Genomic DNA, 20,325 nt, shown 5'->3' with positions numbered 1-20,325 from the left:
CTGGGCACGAAGTGCTGGCACTGTTTGCCACCTTGTTTGTCACCTGGTAGGGGCGAGGATGCCATGCTGGCAGGTACCGCAGCCTGGCTTCCTGCTTTAGCCCACCAGCCCGAGTAGGTGCCTGCTCCACAAATGTCAGGGAAAGAAAGGGCTCGTCCAGGGATCACTGCTGCCTCGGGCTGGGCCTCTGCACACCCACCCATGGGCCAGGCAAGCTTGCCATGCTTGGCCTCTCAACACACACTGCCACGAGCTTATGCCCGTGGGGCCGTCCTGGCCCACACAGGTCCCAGCCCTCGACACCCCAGGCTGGTGCCACAGACACGCCTTTCAAGTCCAACGCCTTGGGGACCAGCTGCTCCAGTGACCCCAGTCGCCGGCCATTCCCCTCAGGACCTGCATGCCTTGGAAATCCTGCTTAGGTTGTAAATGCTTCCCTGACCATGAGTCCCCCATGAGGCTCTCCTAGGCAGAGGCCGTGGGTGCTGGTGCTTGAAGGAGTGTGACCAAGGGGAAGCCTGCTGTCCCTGACGCTTACCTTCCCTAGGGGAGACAACGTGCTGGACCTCAGTTTCGACGAGAAAGACGGTAGAGAGTTCTCACTCATTTTGTTCAGCTTTCCAAGGAATGCTGTTGAGGGAGTCATCATCGATCCGAGCACATTTGGGGCCACCTGCACAGCCGACCCTGGTGGGCCGGATGGCTCAGCGGGACAAGCCGAAGGACTCAGGGTCTGCCCGTGGCCCAGGACGTGCAGAGCCATTAAAGGACAGGCCCTTCTGGGTTCAAAACCCCACACGTCCTGCCAGCAACCTTCCTTAGTGGCCTTTTGGACAGGCTTGCGAAAGCCTAAAGCCAGCAGCACAACTGACACGGAGATGGCTTACCGTCTTCTCGCTCCAGTCAGCAAGGTGCCCGTTGCGGGCAACACCTCTTCTGGCAGTCCTGCCAACCACAGGCACTCGGGGATCAGGGAGGCCTTCTTCTCTCGGCCGATGGTGAGCCTGGTGTGTCCACTGCACCTGAGAAAAGGAGAGCAATCGCCTGTGCGTGTGAGCAAGGTATCCAGGGGCTCCGCTCACCACACAGGTCAGAAGTAATCTGTGACTATGCCTTGAGTCTGTCTGCCTGTCCTGTCCCTCGGCCCCTTGGGGCTGCCTGCGGACGGGCAACAAGCCACGGGCACAGGGCACTGTGGGAGCAGGAGCATGTGCCTCTTCGTGTGCATGGAGGGTCATGTGTGCTGGGAGGCTGGGCTAGGGGGTGTATGGGGCTGCTGAACTGGGAGGCCCGAGTCCCTGCAAGGGCATGCATGCCTGGTGTGCAGATCCTGGCCCCGGCGTCCTGCCAAGCAATGGCACAGGCCCAGTGGCCTTGCACACCAGGGAGCCATGTTGGACGCCTCTGGGCCACTAACATTGGGCAGGTTTTCCCTCTCCCAAAGCCACTCTGGCTAAGCAGAGCCCTCTGGCCCAGACATGCATCCTCTCCCACCACTAGCCACCCTGTCAACATGGACCGTGGACGCCAGGACGGGAAGGAAACTCAGGAGTCAAAGGAAAACCCAACAACAACCCGCAGAGAGTCTGGCCGCCCTGGTCCTCAGGCTACGGGGCAGAAGCCAACTCAGAGCCCTCCAAGACGGCCACACAACAGCTGCCCGCTTCTCTTCACTCTGCCAGTGTGCCCTGATTGGCTAGGCTACACCGGTCTTGTCCCCACTGAATCCGGTGCCAATCCTGACCAAACCACAGGCACTTTCTCGCCTGGGGTGTCGGCGAGGCCAGGTCCAGTGTGCACCAGGGTCCCAGGCACAAGGGAAATAGCATCCCATGGGCTGCCCGGTCCAGGGGAGTGTTTCGTGATTGCACAGAAAGTCCCTCTGGTGCCCTCCACCCAACACAGGCTCCTGTCAGTGGCAGGATGCTCTAGGGAGGGCAGCTGCCCATAGGCTTTGGCCTTTGCAAGGCTGTGGCCCTCTGCAGGTGACGTGGCCCCTTCCCACGGCCCAGGAACACCATCATGGCCCTCACAAAGAGCGCTAGGCTGCAGCCCCACAGCCCAGGGGCACACTGAGAGGAGAACACATCTCGTTCCCAAGGGGAGGCTGACCTTTTCCAAGCGGCCCATGGGGCCAAGGTACTACACCTGGCCTCAGAACTCTCATGCCTGCCCGGCTGCCAGGCCACCACAGAGGAATCCGCGGCCCACCCAAGAGGACTTGAGACACACTCTGCCCGACTCCAAGGGAGAGACCATCAAAGAGTATCACTTTTGCCTTACCAGCAAGGTGCCAAGGAGACAAGGTCTCCGTGGCAGGCCCAGCCAGAGTAGCTTCTTTGGCCAGGGCCCCGCTGAAATCCTTGAGGAACATCACCACTGGGCGCCCTTCCTCCGGAGCCCAGCGGCCAGGAGGGCCCTCAGGACGGAGACCACCGTGTCACACCAGTGCACCCTGAAGCTGGCCCTGGGAGCTACGCTTTGCCATCCACAAGAGGAGGCTGCAGGCCTCCACGTAACCCATGACTGACCTGGGAACGCAACAAGACACCAGGGCTGAGCAGGCCCGGGCACTCCCCCAGGGCGTGGTCCCCTTTGGACCGTGCCATTACCGTCCAGGCCTTTGGCCGGCACGGCATCCTGATTTCCACCCTGGGCCTGAAGCACTGGCACTGCTTGCTGCCTTGTGTGGCGCCTGGCAGGGCCGATGTTCCCAACCTGGTAGGTGCCACAGCCTGGCCTCTTGCCTTGGCCCAGAAGCCCAAGCCAGGGGCCGCTCCACGTACGTCAGTGAGAGAAGGACTCCTCCAGGGATTGCTGCTGCCTCGGGCTGGGGCTCCCGCGCTCCCCACGGCCTGCCAAACTTGCCATGCTTGGCCTCTCAACACACACTGCCATGAGCTATGCCGTGGGGCCATCCTGGCCCACACAGGACCCAGCCCTCGACACCCTGGGCCGGTGCCACAGACACGCCTTTCAAGTCCAACGCCTTGGGGACCAGCTGTCCCCGTGACCCCAGTCGCCAGCCATTGCCCTCAGGACCTGCATGCCTTGGAAACCCTGCTTAGGTGGTACATGCCTCCCTGACCATGAGCCCCCAGCAAGGCTCTCCCAGGTGGAGGCCATGGGTGCTGGTGCTTGAAGGAGTGTGACCAAGGGGAAGCCTGCTGTCCCTGACACTTACCTTCCCTGGGGTAGACAACGTGCTGGACCTCAGTTTTGATGAGAAAGACGGTAGGGAGTTCTCACTCATTTTGTTCAGCTTTCCAAGGAATGCTGTTGAGGGAGTCATCATCGATCCGAGCACATTCGGGGCCACCTGCACAGCTGACCCTGGTGTGCCGAAGAACTCAGGGTCTGCCCACCGCCCGGGTCATGCAGAGCCTTGACACTGAGCCAGAGGAATGATCAGGCCTCTCTGGGATCAAAACCCCACACGCCCTGGGGGCAACCTTCATTAACGGTCTCTTCGACAAGTTCCCAAAGTCTAAAGCCAGCAGCACAGCTGACACTGGAGATAGCTTACCGTCTGGGCGCTCCTGTCAGTAAGATGCTCATAGCAGGGCACACCTTTTCCAGTGGTCCCGCCAATCACAGGCACTTGGGGGCCAGGGAGGCCTTCTCTCGACCAACAGCGAGCGTGGCCTGTCCAATGCACCTGAGAAAAGAGGAACAATCGCCCGTGGGAGTGAGCAAAGTACCCAGGGGCTCCCCTCACCACACAGGATGGAATGAATCCATGACCAAGCATTGTGCCTCTCTGCCTGTCCTGTCCTTTGGTCCTTTGGGGCTGCCCACGGATGGGCAAGAAGCCACAGGCACAGGGGACTGTAAGAGCAGGAGTGTGTGCCTGTTCCTGTGCATGGAGTGTCAGTGTGTGCTGGGGGTTTCGGCTAGGGGGCATGTGTGGCCGCTCTACTGTGAGGGCCTGGGGCCTTGCAAGAGCACCTGTGGTGCACAGATCCTAGTCCCAGTGCCCCGCCAGGCAACGGCACAGGACCGGTGGCCTTGCACTCCAGGGAGCCATGTTGGACACCTCTGGGCCACTAATATTGGGCAGGGTTTCCCTCTCCCAAAGCCACTCTGGCCAAGCAGCACCCACCAGTCCAGACACGCATCCTCTTCCGCCATTAGCCACCCTGTCAATGTGGACCATGGACGCCAGCACGGGATGGAAAAACCGCCCACAGGGAAGCTGGCTGCCCTGGCCCACAGGCTACAGGGCCGAAGCCAACACAGAGCCCCTTGAGGTGGCCACACGACAAGAGCTTCCCGCTCCTCTCCACTCTGCCAGAATGCCCTCAGCGTCTAGGCTACACGGGCCTAGCCCCCACCAAATCAGGTGCCAAACCCGACCGAACCACAGGCACTTTCTTGCCCAAGGTATTGGTGAGGCCAGGGCCAGTGGGCACCCAGGCTCCGGCCCACATGGGAACGAGCATTCCCGGGGCTTCCTGGTCCGCGGGAGTGTGTCCCCACCTGCATGGAAAGTCCCTCCAGCGCCCTCCATCCAATGGACGCCCCCATCAGCAGAAGGATACTCCAGGAAGGGCAGCCTCCCATGGGATTTGGCCTTTGGAAGGATGTGGCCCTCTGCAGGCGATGTGGCCCCTTCCCACAGCCCAGAAACACCTGCGTGGCCCTCACAAAGAGCCCTAGGCTGCAACACATCTCTTTCCCAAAGGGAGGCGGACGACTGCCAAGTGGCCCATGGGGCTGAGGCAAAGTGCCTGGCTTCAGAGCTAGCAGGCCAGTGCCTGGCTGCCAGGCCACCACAGAGGGGTCTGCGGCCCACCCGAGAGGATGTGAGACACACTGTGCCAAATAAGGGACAGAATATCCCAGAGTATCACTTTCACCTCACCAGCTCTGTGCCGAGCAGACAAGGTCTCCGTGGCACACCCAGCCGGGGTAGCTTCTTTGGCCAGGACCCCACTGAAAGGCCCAAGGAACACCACCAATGGGTGCCCTTCCTTGGGAACCCAGGGGCCAGGATTGCCCGCAGGAAGGGGAACGCCATGCCACACCTGTGCACTTTGAATCTGGCCCTGGGAGCCACGTGTTGCCCTCTGCAATAGGAGGACTGACGCCTCCGCGGAAACCATGAATGACCTGGGAACTCAACAAGACACCTGAGCTGGGCAGGCCTGTGCGGTCTCCCAGGGTGCAGCCCTCTCTGGACTGTACCATTACCATCCAGGCAAATGGCCAGCACAGCAATTTGTATTCCGCCCTGGGCACGGAGTGCTGGCACTGCTTGCTGCCTTGTTTGTCGCCAGGTAGGGCCAAGGATGTCAAGCTGGCAGGTGCCACAGCCTGGCTTCCTGCCTTAGCCCACCAGCCCAAGCCAGGAGCCCACTCCATATATGTCAGTGAGAGAAAGGACTCATCCAGGGATCACCGTTGCCTCAGGCTGGGGCTCCACGCCCCCACCGTTGGACCAGGTAAGCTTGACATGCTTGGCCTCTCAACCCACACTTCCATGAGCTTATGCCCCAGGGTCTGTTCTGGCCCAGTCTCCAGCCCTTGACTCCCCGTTCTGGTGCCACAGACATGCCTTTGAGTCCGAGGCCTTGGGGAGCAGAGGCCCCACTGACCCCAGACACCAGTCATTGCCCTCAGGACCTCTGTGCCTTGGAAACCTTGCTCAGGTGGTAAATGCCTCCCTGACCATGAGTCCCCCACGAGGCTCTCCTAGGCAGAGGCCATGGGTGCTGGTGCTTGAAGGAGTGTGACCAAGGGGAAGCCTGCTGTTCCTGACGCTTACCTTCCCTGGGGCAGACAACGTGCTGGACCTCAGTTTCGATGAAAAAGACGGTAGGGAGTTCTCACTCATTTTGTTCAGCTTTCCAAGGAATGCTGTTGAGGGAGTCATCATCGATCCGAGCACATTTGGGGCCACCTGCACAGCCGACCCATGTGGGCCGAGTAGCTCAGTGGGACAAGCCGAGGGACTCAGAGTCCACCAGCAGTCCAGGTCATGCAGAGCCATGCCACTAAGCCAGAGGAACGGGCAGGCCCCTCTGGCATCAAAACCCCACACGCCCTCCTGGCAACCTTCACTGGTGGCCTCTTGGGCAGGCCCGTGAAAGCCTAAAGCCCACGGTACAAGCTTACACTGGGGAAGGCTTACCGTCTGGTCACTCCTGTCGGCAAGGTGCCCATAGTGGGGCACACTTCTTCTGGTGGTCCCGCCAACCACAGGCACTCGGGGGCCAGGAAGGCCTTCTTCTCTTGGCCGATGGCAAGCCTGACATGTCCACTGCACCTGAGAAAAGGGGAACAATCATCCGTGGGAGTGAGCAAGGTACCCAGGGCCTCCACTCGCCACACAGTGCAGAAGGAATCCATGACCAAGCCTTGTGCCTCTCTGCCTGTCCTGTCCCACGGCCCCTTGGGGCTGCCTGCGAATAGGCAAGAAGCTGCGGGCACAGGGGACTGTAGGAGCAGGAGTGTGTGCCTCTTCTTGTGTGTGGAGGGTCAGTGTGTGCTGGGAGGTTGGGCTAGGGGTGTGTGTGGCTGCTCCGCCGTGCAGGCCTGGGGCCCTCCATGGACATACCTGGTGCGCAGATCCTGGCCCTGGAGTCCCGCCACGCAACAGCACAGGACCGGTGGCCTTGCACACCACGGAGCCTCCTTGGACAATTCTGGGCCACTAACGTTGGGCAGGGTTTCCCTCTCCCAAAGCCACTCTGGCCAAGAAGCGCCCACCGGCCCAGACACCCATCCACTCCCACAGCTGGCCACCCTGGCAACTTAGACGCCAGCACTGGATGGAAACTCAGGGGTCAAAGGAAAACCCAAAAACTGCCCGCAGGGAGGCTGGCCGCCCTGGCCTCCAGGCTATGGGGCAGAGGCCAACGCAGAGCCCTCCGAGGTGGCCACACGACAACAGGTGCCCACTCCTCTCCACTTTGCCAGAATGACCTGAGCGGCATGGGCCTTGCCCCCACCAAACACCAGTGACAATCCCGACTGAACCACAGCCGTGTTCTAGCCCAGCGTGTCGGTAAGGCCAGAGCCAATGGGTGCCAGGGCCCTGGCCTCCAAGGGAATGAGCATCCCCTGGGCTGCCCGGTCCATGGGAGCGTGTTCCTGCCCACATGGAATTACCCTCTGGCACCCTCTGCCCAACGGACTCCCCTGTTGGCCACAGAATGCTGCAGCATGGGCATCCGCAGACAGGCTTTGGCCTTTGCAAGGATGCGGCCCGCTGCAGGCAACATGTCCCCTTCCCATGGTCCAGGAACACCAGTGTGGCCCTCACAGTGAGCACAAGGGCTGCAGCCCCACAGGCCAAGGGCACAGTGAGAGAAGACGTCTCTGTCACAAAGGGAGGCCAACCCCTTCCCAACTCCATGTGCTGCCATGGCACTGTGCCTGGCCTTGTAGCTCTCAGGCCCCCGCCCGGCTGCGAGGCCACCACAGAGGAGTCTCCAACCCACCAGAACAGACATGGAACAACTGTGTCAAGTCCAATAGACAGAACCTCGTAGAGTAACTCTTTCACCTCCCCAGCTCTGTGACCACAGAGACAAGGTCTCCATGGCAGGACTGGCTGGCAATAAGTTCTTCGTCCAGGGCCCATTGAAAGGCATGAACACCGCCGCTGGGTGCCCTTCCTTGGGAGCCCCAGGGCCAGGAGTGCACACAGGAGTGGGACTGCAGTGGCTAATCTGTGCACCGAGGCCAGCCCTGGTAGACATGCTTCACCCCCTGAGAAGAGGCCTGAGCCTTCCCAGGAACCCACAACTGACCTGGGAATGCCATGAGACACTAGATCTGAGCAGGCCTATGGAATCACCCAGGGTGCAGTCCTCTGCAGACCGTGCCTTTACCGTCCAGTCCAATGGTCAGCACAGCATCTTGACTTCCACCCTGGGCCCAAAGCACAGGCATTGCTTGCCGACTTGTGTGTGGACCGGGGTTTATTCCCAAGGTGGCACGTGCTGCAAACCAGACTTATGCCTTGGTCCACCACCCCGAGCCATGGGCCACTCCACATACACCAGCGAAGGAAGGCGCTCATCCAGGAATCTCATCTGGCTCGAGCTGGGGTTCCCCACAAGGCTAGGCAAGCTCCCATGCTTGGCAACTCAACACTCTCGGCCATGAGCTATGCCCGAGGTGCCATCCTGGCCCACACAGGTCCCTGCCCTCGGCTCCCAGGGCTGGCATCAGTCATGCCATTGAAATCCTAGTAGGCCTCGGGGACCATTTGCCCCATGCGACCCAAGACACTGGCCATCCCCCTCAGGACCTGCGAGCCCTGGATGTCCCAGTAAGCTGGGGAAACAGTTCCTGGACCGTGAGGCCTCAGGAAAGCTCTCCCATGCTGAGGTCCTCGGTGCTGGTAGTTGAAGGCGTGTGACCCAGGGGAAGCTGCTGTCCCTCACGCTTATGTTCCCTGGGGCAGATAACATTCTGGACCTCAATTTCGATGAGAATGACTATAGTGAGTTCTCACTCTTTTTGTTCAGCTTTCCACGGAATGGTGTTGACGGAGGCATCATCAATCTGAGCACATTTGGGGCTGCCTGGCTAACTGAACCAGGCAGGCTGGGAAGCTCTGAGAGATAAGACTATGGCCTCAGAGTCTTCCAGAGACATGAGCCAGGCAGAGCCGCACCACTGAGCCAGTAGGACTATCAAGCCCCTCTAGGAGCCAACTCTACACGTGGAGAAAAATCCTTGGGATTCTCTCTCTCCCTTTCCTCTTTCCCTTCTCATGTGCATGCTCTGTTACTTTCACAAAATAAAGAAATCAAGTTTAAAAAAATGAAAGACGCCCTAAATAAATGTAAAAGAGATATCATATTTATAGACTGGTAGATTCAACATAGGAAAATTGTTCATTATACCCACAGTTTTCTAAAGATCTTATGCAATAGCTATTAAGATTAGAGCAGATTTTTTTGTAGATATAGGCTGATTTAATATATATATATATATATATATATAATATATATATATACTTTTTATACCTTTATATATATATATATACCTATTATACCTTTGCCTATATATATATATATATATATATAACCAAAGCAGTTTTTGATAAGGAAGAATTATGTTAGAGAAATCAAACTATAGTTAAAAAATATTATAAATATACATTAATCAAGGAGTAGGCACAGAGATGTATAGGACAGATTTCAGAAACGGATCCATATAAAATGTCCATTTGTTTTTTCACAAAGATACAAGAAGAACTCAATTTGATTATCAGCAAATGGTGTTAGAATAATTATCATACAACACCAAGGACAAAACAAAAACAAAAAATCAAAACAAAGCCTCAAACTAATCCTCACACCATATACAAAAATTAACTCAAGATAGGCATACCTGAGTAGCTTGGTAAGCTAAGCATCCAACTTTGGCTCAAATCATGATTTCAAGGTTCATGGGATTGAGCACCACATCAGGGTCTATACTGACAGCTCAGAACCTAGAGCCTGATTCAGATTCTGTGTCTCCCTCTCTCTCTGTCCCTCCTCCACTTGCACTCTGTCTCTCTCTCACACACACAAATAAATAAACACTGAAAAATCAACTCAAAATGAATATAGGTCTAAATTATACATCTTTATGAAACACTAAACTATAGGAGATATCCTAAGAGAAAATCCTTATGACCTGGAGTTAGCTATTAAACATGCAACCAAAATTATAAACCTTTCCTGTGAGAAATACACTGTTAGAGGATGAAAACAATAAGCCACAGACTATGAAAAAATACTTAGAAATCACGTATCTAACACAAAAGACTTTCATGGTATATGGCAAACTCTCTAATCTCAGCATAAGAAAATAACAATCCTGTTAGAAAAAGAGCAAAAATATAAACTGAAACTTAAAGAAGATACATGGGTGAGAAGCACAAAATGAATGTTCAATATCATTATTCATTAGAATGGTGCACACAGTTTTAATTTTTATTTTATTCTCAAATTATTATCTAAATTCTAGTTAACATGCACTGAAGTACTGGTTTCAGGAGTAGATTTCAGTAATTCCTCACTTACATACAACAGCATAATAAGTGCCCTCCTTAATACCCATCACCCATCTGGCCCATCCTCCTCAACTTCTCTCCATTAACACTCAGTTTGCTAAGAGTCTCTTGCAGTTTCTTAACCCCTCTTTTTTCTTCACCTCACCTCCCAAATGTTTATCTGCTTTGTTTCTTAAATATCACAAGTGAAATCCTGTGATACCTGTCTTTCTCTGACTTATTTAACTTGCATAATATACTAGTTCCATCCACATTTTTGCAAATGGCAAGATTTCTTTCTTTTTGATGGCAGAGTAATATTCCATTTTACACACACACACACACACACACTCATTCATCTTTGGGCTCTTACCATAGTTTGACTATTGTTGAAAATGCTGCTATAAACATCAGAGTGTATGTACACTTTTAAATCTGTACTTTTGTATACTTTGGGTAAATAGTAATGCAATTACTATGTTGTAGGGTGGTTCTATTTTTTTTGAGGAACCTCCCTGTTTGAAAGTGGCTGCACCAGTTTGCATTCCCACCAACAGTGCGATAGGGTTCCCCTTTCTCCTCATCCTCACCAACATCTGTGGTTTCTTGTGTGGTTAATTGTGGCCGTTCTGACATGTGTGAGGTGGTATTGCATTATGGTTTTGATTTGTATTTCCCTGATGAGCATCTTTTCATTTGTCTGTTAGTCATCTGGATGTCTTCTTTGGAAAAATGTCTATTCATGTCTTCTGCCCATTTCTTAACTGGATTATTTGTTTTTTAGGTTCTGAGTTTGATAAGCACATTATAGATTTTGCATACTAGCCTTTATCAGATAGGTCATTTACAAATGTCCTGTCCCATTCTGTAGGCTGCCTTTTATTTTTGTTGATTTTTTTCCTTCACTGTGTAGAAACTTTTAATCTTGATGAAGCCCCAACAGTTTATTTTTGCTTTTGTCTCCGTTGCATCTAGTGATGTGTCTAGGAAGAAGTTGCTATGTCTGAGGTCAAAGACGTTGGTGTCTATGTTCTCCTCTTGATTTTCATGCTTTATGGTCTCACATTTAGCTTTCACCCATCTCGAATTTATTTTTGTGTATGGTATAAGAAAACAGTCCAGTTTCATTCTTCTGCTTGTTGCTGTCCAGTTTTCCCAAAACCATTTGAAGAGACTGTCTTTTTTCCCATTGGATATTCTTTCCTGCTTTGTTGAAGGTTACTTGAAAATATAGCTGTGGGTCCATTTCTGGGTTTTCTATTCTGTTCCATTGATGTATATGTGTCTATTTTTGTGCTAGTACCATACTGTCTTGATGACTACAGCTTTGTAATATAGCTTGAAGTCCGGAATCATGATGCCTCCAGCTTTTCTTTACCTTTTCAGGATTGCTTGGGATATTTGTGCTGTGTGTGTGTGTGTGTGTGTGTGTGTGTGTGTGTTTGTGATTCCATACAAATTTTAGGATTATCTGTTCTAGATCTGTGAAAAAATGTTGGTGGTATTTTAATAGGGATTGCATTAAACGTGTAGATTGCTTTTGGTAGTATAGATATTTTAAAAATGATTGTTCTTCCAACCCATGAACACAGAATGTTTTCCATTTCTTGATCTTCAGAGAGTGTGGGTAGCTCAGTCAGTAGAGCATCCAACTCTTGACTTTGGCTCTGGTCATAATCTCAGTTCGTGAGTTCAGGCCCTACATCAGACTCTGCACTGATAGTGTGGAGTCTGCTTGGGATTCTTTCCCACACCAACCCCCGCTCTCTGCCTCTTCCTTTCTCTCACTATTAATTAATTATTTAATTAATTAAAAAATACAAAGTCCAGATCTTCTACCTCTTTGGTTAGGTTTATTCTTAGGTATCTTATGGGTTTTGATGTCATTGTAACTGGGATTGATTCTTTTCTTTTTCTGCTGCTTCATTATTTGTGTATAAAATTCAACATATTTCTTTTTTTTTCTTTAACACTTATTCATTTTTGAAAGGCAGAGAGAGACAGAGCGTGAATGGGGAAGGGGCAGAGAGAGAGGGAGACACAGAAACAGAAGCAGGTTCCAGGCTCTGAGCTATCAGCACAGAGCCCAACGCGGGGCTCGAACTCACGGACCACAAGATCATGACCTGAGCCGAAGTCAGCCACTTAACCGACTGAGCCACCCAGGCGCCCCTAAAATTCAACATATTTCTGTATGTTGATTCTATATCCTGTGACTTTGCTGAATTCAAGTGTTAGTTCCATCAATTTTTTTGGTGGAGCCTTTTGGGTTTTCTACATGGAGCATCACATCATCTGCAAATAGTGAAAGTTTGACTTCCTCCTTGCCAATGTGCATCTCTTTTATTTCTTTTTGAGTACTGAGGCTAAGACTTCCAGGACTATGTTAAATAGTACTGGTGAGACTGGACATTCCTGCCTTTTTCCTGACCATAGGGTTCTTATCCATTATTTTATCAATGTGGTGTATTACACTGATTGATTTGTGAATATTGAACCAGGCCTGAAAGCCCAGGAATAAACCCCACTGTGGCGAATAATTCCTCTAATGTACTGTTGTATTTGATTTTCTAGTATCTTGTTGAGAATTTTTGCATCCATTTTCATCAGGGATATTGGCCTGTAATTCTCCTTTTTAGTGGGGTCTTTGGTTTTGGGATCAAGGTAATGCTAACTTCATAGAAGACTTTTGGATGTTTTTCTTCCATTTATATTTTTTGGAACAATATAAGAAAGGTATTACCTATTCATTATTTTATATTAATTTATTTTTTTAAATTTACATCCAAGTTAATTAGCATATAGTGCAACAATGATTTAAGGAGTAGATTCCTTAATGCCCCTTACCCATTTAGTCTATCCCCCCTCCCACAACCCCTCCAATGACCCTCAGTTTGTTCTCCATATTTCAGAGTCTCTTATGTTTTGTCCCAGGTATTACAACTTCTTTGAATGTCTGGTAAAACCGCCTTGGGAATTCATTGGGCCCTGGCCTTTTGTTTATGAGGAGATTTTTTTTAACATTTTATTTTTGAGAGAGAAGAATACAAACAGGGGAGGGGCCGAGAGAGAGGGAGACAGAAGATCTGAAGCAGGCTCTGCACTGACAGCAGCAAGCCTGATGTGGGGCTCAAACTCACAACTCTGAGATCATGACTTGAGCCAAAGTCGATACTCAACCGAGCCACCCAAGGGCCCCTATTGGGGGATTTTTGATTACTGATTCAATTTATTTGCTGTTTATGGGTCTGTTACAATTTTCTATTTCTCCTGTTTAAATTTTGGTAGTTTGTATTTTTCTAGAAATTTTCCCATTTCTTCCAAATTGCCCTTCCAAAGTTTATTTTATATAATTTTTTATAATATTCCCTTATGATCATTTGTATTTCTGTGGTATTTGTTATAATATCTCCCCTTTCATTTGTGATGTTATGTATTCGGGTCCTTTCTCTTTCCTTTTTGAAAATTCTGGCAAGGGGTTTATCAATTTTATTAATTCTTCATAGAACCAGCTTTTAGTTTCATTGATCTGTTCTACTGTTTTTTGTTTGTTTGTTTCTGTATCTTTTATTTCTGCTCTAATCTTTATTATTTCACTTCTTTGGCTGCCTTTAAGCTATATTTGCTGTTCCTTTCTAGATCTTTTAGGTATAAAGTTAGATTGTGTATTTGATACTTTTCTTCCTTCTTGAGGTAGGCCTGTATTGCAATATACTTTCCTTTTAGGACTGCCTTTGCTGCATTCCAAAGATTCTGGACAGCCATGTTTTCATTTTTATTTGCTTCCATGTACTTTTTTTAATTGCTTCTTTAATTTCCTGATTGACCCATTCATTCTTTAGTAGGATGCTATTTTTTATGTTATTTTATGTTATGTTATGTTATTTATTTATTTATTTTGAGAGGTGGGGGGGTTGCATAGGGAAGAGACAGACAATCCCAAGCAGTCTCCACACTGTCGGCACAGAGCCCAACATAGGGCTTGGTCCCAAAAATCACTAGTTCATGACTGGAGCAAAATCAAGAGTCAGGCACTTAAATGACTGAGCCATTTTAGCCCCTAGCCTCCATGTATTTGTGGTCTTTCCAATTTTTTTTCTTGTGGCTGACTTCCAGTGTCATAGTGTTGTGGTCTGAAAATATGCACAGAATGATCTTGATCTCTTTGTACTGGTTGAGGGCTGATTTGTGACCCAGTGTGTGATCTATTGTGGAGAATGTTCCATGTGCACTGGAAAAGAATGTGTAAGAATCTGTTTCTTAGGATAAGTTGACTGTAGGGGAAAAGCTCTTATTTTTTCCCGAGGATGATATTAGCTGTGGGTCTCTCATATATGGCCTTTATGATGTTGAGGTACCTTCACTCTATCCCTACTTTGTTGAGGGTGATTATCAAGAATGGATGCTGTATGTTGTCAAATGCTTTTCTTGCATTTTCTTGTATCTGTTAAGTACATCTTGTCCAGTGTGTCATTCAAAGTCACTGGTTTCTTGTTAATTTTCTGGTTAGATTATGCACACACATTTTAAAATGGCTAAAGTAAGGGGTGCCTGGGTGGTTCAGTCAGGTAAGCATCTGAATTCCACTCAGGTCATGATCTCACAGTTCATGGGTTTGGGCCCCACATCAGGCTCTGAGCCATCAGCACATCCTGCTTCAGATTCTGTCTCTCCCTCTCCCTCTGCCTCTGCCCCTCCCCTCACTTGCACTCTCTCTTTCAAAAATAAGTAAATATTAAAAAATTTTTAAATGGCTAAAGTAAAACATATTGACTGTACCAAGTGCTCATAAAGATGCAGAGCAACAGGATGTCCTATGCATTTCTGTCAGGAATATAAAATGATCCCAAAACTTAGGAAAATATTTAGGCAGTTTCTATTAAATTAAACATACTCACCACACAATATAGCAAAACTCAATAATGAATATTTACTGTATAGCAAGGGTTGGCAAAATATGTCCCAATGGCCAACTGCCACTTTTGTAAGTAAAGTTTCATGGGAACACAGCCACACTCATTAATTTAAGCTGCAGTAACTGAGATGTGTACTCTGCGACAGGGACTGTATGGACCTGAAATCTAGACAGTGTATTATCTGACACTTCAAGAAAAAGTTTGCTGATCCCTGCTACTGAAAACAACTTAGGTTTGCAGAGAAACCTATAGATGAATTTTCATAGCAGTTTTACTCATAATAGACCCAAACTGGAAACAACACGAATGCCATTCAATGGACGAATGGATAAATAAATGGTGTACATCCACAGAATGGAATATTGTTCTACAATAAAAAAGAGACTATTGATTCAAACTATAGCTTCAATGTATCTCAGGGGAATGATGCTTAGTGAAATATCCTAAAAGTTACATTAGGTATGATTTCATTTATCTAACATTCCCAAAAGACAAAACCATAGGAATAGAGAAAATTAATTAGTGTATACCAGGAGTAGGATATAACTGTAAAGGGTTAAGGAAATTTGGGGAGTTAAAGGACAAAATACACAACAGTTCTGTATACTGATTTTGGTCATCAATACAAAAATCCACACATGTTAAAATTCAAAGAAATATACACCAAAATAAAAAAAAAACAATTTATAATAACTTAAAAAGATTTTGATGTCAAAAGTAACAAGAATAAAATACCTTCAATATTAAGACTTCTGAATACCTAAGCACATTATCATAAGAGAAAAATGGATATGTAAATAAACACATGAAAAAATACTCAATTATATAAAAAATGTGAATAAAAAATACTACCTGATATTATTTGCTGAAATGCCTGTGTTAAAGAGATAACACTCTTTTTTTAAAAGTTAGCTCTATGCCCAATGTGGGGCTTGAACTCACAACCCCAAAAATCAAGAGTAGTAAACTCTAGTGACCGAGCCAGCCAGGTGCCCCAAAGAGACTCTTGACACACCCTAAGAAAATCAATCATCAGTCTATAGGACAATATTCCTAGAAGTGTATTAACCAATATTTAGACTAGTTTTATTTAATATTTCAAACTTTCAATTGAAGTATAATATAGATACAGCAAAGTGCATGCATTGAACTATAGAAATCAATAAATTTGCATCTTCCAAAAACAGCAGGTAATCAATAAACATATCCAGAAACAAACACTACCAGCATTCCAGAAACCACCCAGGTATCTTTCTCCATGACTATCTTTAACAGATATTATCTTCTTTGCCCTATGTGTTAATTTTTACTATAGTTTTATAGTAAGCCTTAAAATAACATAGTGTAAAGTCTCTGACTTTATAAGTTTTTCAGAATATCTTTTGCTATTATAGTTGTTTTACCTTTGACATTAATTTTAGAATGACCTTGTTGATATCTACAAAGAAATTGCAATATTTTTTATTTGGATTATACTGAATCTACAAATGCAATTGGGGTAACTGACAGTTTCACTATTTTGAAACTTCTGACCCATAAACAGAATATATCTCTACTTTTATTTAGGTCTTCTTTGATAACTTGATCAGTGTTTTGCAAAGATACTGTACATATTTTATTGCATTACAGAAGTCCCTCATTTTTTGTGCTATTATAAATGGGATTTATCTCAAAGTTCAATTGTTTGTTGCTATTATATAGTAATATAATTGACTTTTGTATATTGGCCTTGTATCTTGCAAACTTGCTAAACTAAGTTTTCAGTTCTGGGAGTGTTATTGTAGGCTCTTTGGGATTTTCTAACATAAGTAATTGAGTTGTCTGCAAAGAAATCTTTGTTTCTTACTTTGTGATCTTTATGCCTTTATTTACATTTCTTGCCCTGTTGCATGGTCATTACTGTACAGAACAATATAAATAGAAGTGATGGGAGAGGACATTGTTGTCTTGTTCCCAGTCTTGGAAGAAAGTACTTAGAAAAAAACACATTGGGTAGTACACTTTTAATACCTACCCTTAACAGCATAAATATTATATGTTGATATACTTCGGTACTTGGAGATAGCAGCTATGCACTGCAAACATACATTAATGTAAGTATTATATAAATATACAGATAGTAAAATATAAAAGTGAGTATTTGTAGGATCATATTTATTAGACCAAATTATGTGCTAGTATTCCTTTCATTTACATTCATTCTCAATTTTTTTCTCAATTTTTTTTTTTAATAATGGAAGTTTTAGAGTCCATTTCAGTATCTGGTAGGGCTTTTTTATTTTCTGATGTTACAATTATTAGTGTTCATGGCTATTTTATTCATTGAGTTCATTTGAATTGTCTTGCTAGATTCTGGAGAAATAAATACACACATTAAAATACATACATACATAAACACATATATAAGCATAAAGAGAACACAAAAACAATTTATCATTGAAACAATGTATGACAAGAACTTTATCAAGAAAAAAACCATTTACCTATTCCCAAAGTATGAACACCAACCTCAAGGTAACATAAAACCTTCTATGTAATCATGCCAAGGAAGATACAGACTATTTCCCTTATTGACGGATGTTTCAAATTTAACAGAAAATAATGATTAATAATTTAATATATGAAATTTCATTATCTATCCACCTGATTAATTCAACCTAATATCTTTTATGAGACAAATATTATATGGAAAATTGAACTGTTTTGTGTTTTAGAAAAACTTTATTGTGTTTGGGTATTTATCAATTAAATGAAGGCCTTAGAAAGAGCTCATAAAATCTAGCATATAATTGTCCACATCAAAAATATCTAATTAATGTAAAATCTCAATGATGAAAAAAGTAGCAATAATGATCCATAATGATCTTATAAATCTGACCAAAATGATCTGACTATGATAATCTTAATCATGGGATCAACATTACAAAACCATCGTAATTTTTAAGGGAACTTCCAAGCATACCTTAATTCATAAAATAGTATTTCACTGCAATACAAAACAAAACAACTAAACAATTTTCCAAAGTTCTTCATTTTGTTAATCCACACAAAAATCTGATAAAGTAAAATTTACAATTTGGAAATGAGGGTGGATACACTCACCAAATAAAAGGACACATAATGAAAATATTCTCCAGAAAGTCATTGAAAAGATGAACACAGAGACCTTAGGGTATGGCACAGATCACATGACATATGAATTTAAAGAAAGCTGGTATAGTTACTCACTGCTCTTCTTAGAAGTGGAGGACTTCATTCCACCCCGTCTAACTCAGAAAAACATGACAGAAAGAAAAGCAAAGACACAGTCTCTGAAAAATTTCTACAGTGAAAAATAACAAACACTAAAATTGATTCCATTGTCAATATTTAATATAGGTATGCAGTGTTCCCTTTGTTCAGCCAACACTAGTGAAACTTTCAGTACTCGTCACAGTTGCTTGACCTCTTAATTCAACCTTTCTTTTGTTTCCTCATTTATTACTTAAGAACATATTTCCTATATACTAATACCTACGTACAACTCTCCATTCAAAGTGAACAAAATGAAGCAAGTTTTGGGTCATACAGTATATCTAAAGTTTCATACTGCTTCATGAGATAGAAGGCTAATGCCCTGCACCAAAAGAAATAAAAGGCATGCTCACAGTGGTATTGTGTTGTCACTTAGGATCATCAAATACAGCCAGGCTCTGAGAGTCTTATTTGTCCTATTAGAGGGCCACTCATCTGGACCTCAGATTGACATCTGGAATGAGTCCCTCAGCATCCTCAGACAATTGTGCTCATCATTGATCCAGACAAACATCCTCCCAAACAAATAAGCATTTCCATAGCCAGGCTTATTTTCTTCAGTCTTATCTACTGAATTATAAAGTAAATGTGTAATGGATAGTTTATTTAGTATCTAAATAATTGAACTCTAATGTACACAGGGCAAAAAAAGCATATGACTTTTCTAATAAAATTACATAAAATCTATTGGGAAAATAAAATTGTCAACTGAAATTTCAAGGAGTAATGGGGAAGTATTTACAAATGTGGTAGCAAAAAAGGTGTGATTATAGTAGAATATGAGTAGAAACATTTGGAAAATACTCTTGATTTTCCAATAATAAAAAGATAAATAAATATTTTGGCACATTTAATTATCTCTACAAGATAATTTGCATATATATCAATGATTCCCTGAGATTATTCAGGTTACTTCAAAGAGATTTTTTTTGCTTAATGAGGGAAATTAATAATAATGAATATTTAAGAAACTAGGCACTTGTGGGGGAGAAGCCTATTATAAAAATATTCTACCTTGGGCCTCTGAAATAATGAGCCTAGAATCCCAAATTTCTGACATCACTGGCCACAAATCCTGTGTGATTTCAAAAGCATCAGAATAGCTGTTCATCTCTTTTCCATGAAGTATGGTAAGTTGTTCCAGTCTTTGACCTGCAGCAAAACACCACAAATAATATAGATAAGATCATAAAATACATGAAATTCATCGATTCTGTAGTGATCACCATAATGCATCCCCACACTTCTAACACTTGCCACATAAATCACAGCTGCTTGGTCCTTTGCCATCTTTGCCATCTCATTTCTTCACTTATTTCCTCTTTGAATTATTCACTCTGTAAATAGTCAACAATCCTGTCTACTATGGAAATTAGTGCCACAGCAATTTTCTCTTTGAGAAATTCTAAAATTATATTCTACCAAATAAAGACTTGATGAAAATGCTCTTTGGTGGGTAAAATGAAGAGCACATGACAAGGGTGTTGTGAGCCTTATATTTGGGAAGTAATAGATAAGAACTTTGAAAATCTATTACAAACAACACAAAAACTGATGAAACAATGGTAAGAATAAAAATAACAGATGGAAAATTTCATAAGATAATGGAAATTATAAAAAACAAATGGAAAAGAACATCATAAAGGCAAGACATAAGAGGACTAATATGGAATAAGCATGGCTGATCCTTATTAACAGAGAATGCAATCCTGGGAATTCATGGAGAGGCTAGCAGAGGTCTTTGAAGGATAAATTCAAGTGAACTGGGGAACTCAAGTGTTAGGAACAGGAGCTGGACTTCAGAGGCTATACAACATTTCATTCCATTTACTTAAAAACATTTTTTAATGTTTATTTACTTTTGAGGGAAAGACATAGACAGAGGCAAGAGCAGGGTAGGGTCAGAGAGGGATACACAGAATCCGAAGCAGGCTCCAGGCTCTGAGCTGTTAGCACAGAGCCTGATGCAGGGCTTGAACTCACAGATCCCAAGATCATGACCTGAACTGAAGTCAGATGCTTAACCAACTAGGCCACCGAGGTGTCCCTGTTTGATTCTACTTGAGTGACATTTTGTTAAAGGCAAAACTATAAAAACAGTGTTGTAAGAGATTA

At 45.5% G+C, this 20,325-nt stretch overlaps 1 long non-coding RNA gene and 5 other non-coding genes across 6 annotated transcripts; all 6 read right to left on the bottom strand.

Annotated features, from left to right (window-relative positions):
- Positions 1-117: 117 nt before the first annotated feature.
- LOC131516183 (uncharacterized) lies at positions 118-19,218 on the bottom strand. Its single transcript, XR_009263928.1, has 4 exons — positions 18,145-19,218; positions 6,134-6,268; positions 3,527-3,658; positions 118-1,022 (listed from the first exon to the last, which is right to left on the bottom strand). It is a non-coding gene; the product is annotated as an uncharacterized LOC131516183 (long non-coding RNA).
- LOC131518419 (small nucleolar RNA SNORD116) lies at positions 563-655 on the bottom strand. Its single transcript, XR_009265098.1, has one exon. It is a non-coding gene; the product is annotated as a small nucleolar RNA SNORD116 (small nucleolar RNA).
- Positions 3,209-3,301, bottom strand: LOC131518418 (small nucleolar RNA SNORD116). Its single transcript, XR_009265097.1, has one exon. It is a non-coding gene; the product is annotated as a small nucleolar RNA SNORD116 (small nucleolar RNA).
- On the bottom strand, positions 5,792-5,884 carry LOC131518420 (small nucleolar RNA SNORD116). Its single transcript, XR_009265099.1, has one exon. It is a non-coding gene; the product is annotated as a small nucleolar RNA SNORD116 (small nucleolar RNA).
- Positions 8,427-8,519, bottom strand: LOC131518439 (small nucleolar RNA SNORD116). The gene has a single exon (XR_009265116.1). It is a non-coding gene; the product is annotated as a small nucleolar RNA SNORD116 (small nucleolar RNA).
- On the bottom strand, positions 18,648-18,714 carry LOC131518543 (small nucleolar RNA SNORD109A). The gene has a single exon (XR_009265207.1). It is a non-coding gene; the product is annotated as a small nucleolar RNA SNORD109A (small nucleolar RNA).
- Positions 19,219-20,325: the final 1,107 nt, after the last annotated feature.

Source organism: Neofelis nebulosa, chromosome 7 (assembly GCF_028018385.1).
Source record: "Neofelis nebulosa isolate mNeoNeb1 chromosome 7, mNeoNeb1.pri, whole genome shotgun sequence".
Lineage (NCBI taxonomy): Eukaryota > Metazoa > Chordata > Mammalia > Carnivora > Felidae > Neofelis > Neofelis nebulosa.
Note: the sequence above shows the minus strand (reverse complement) of the source record. Positions and strands in the feature narration are given on the sequence as shown.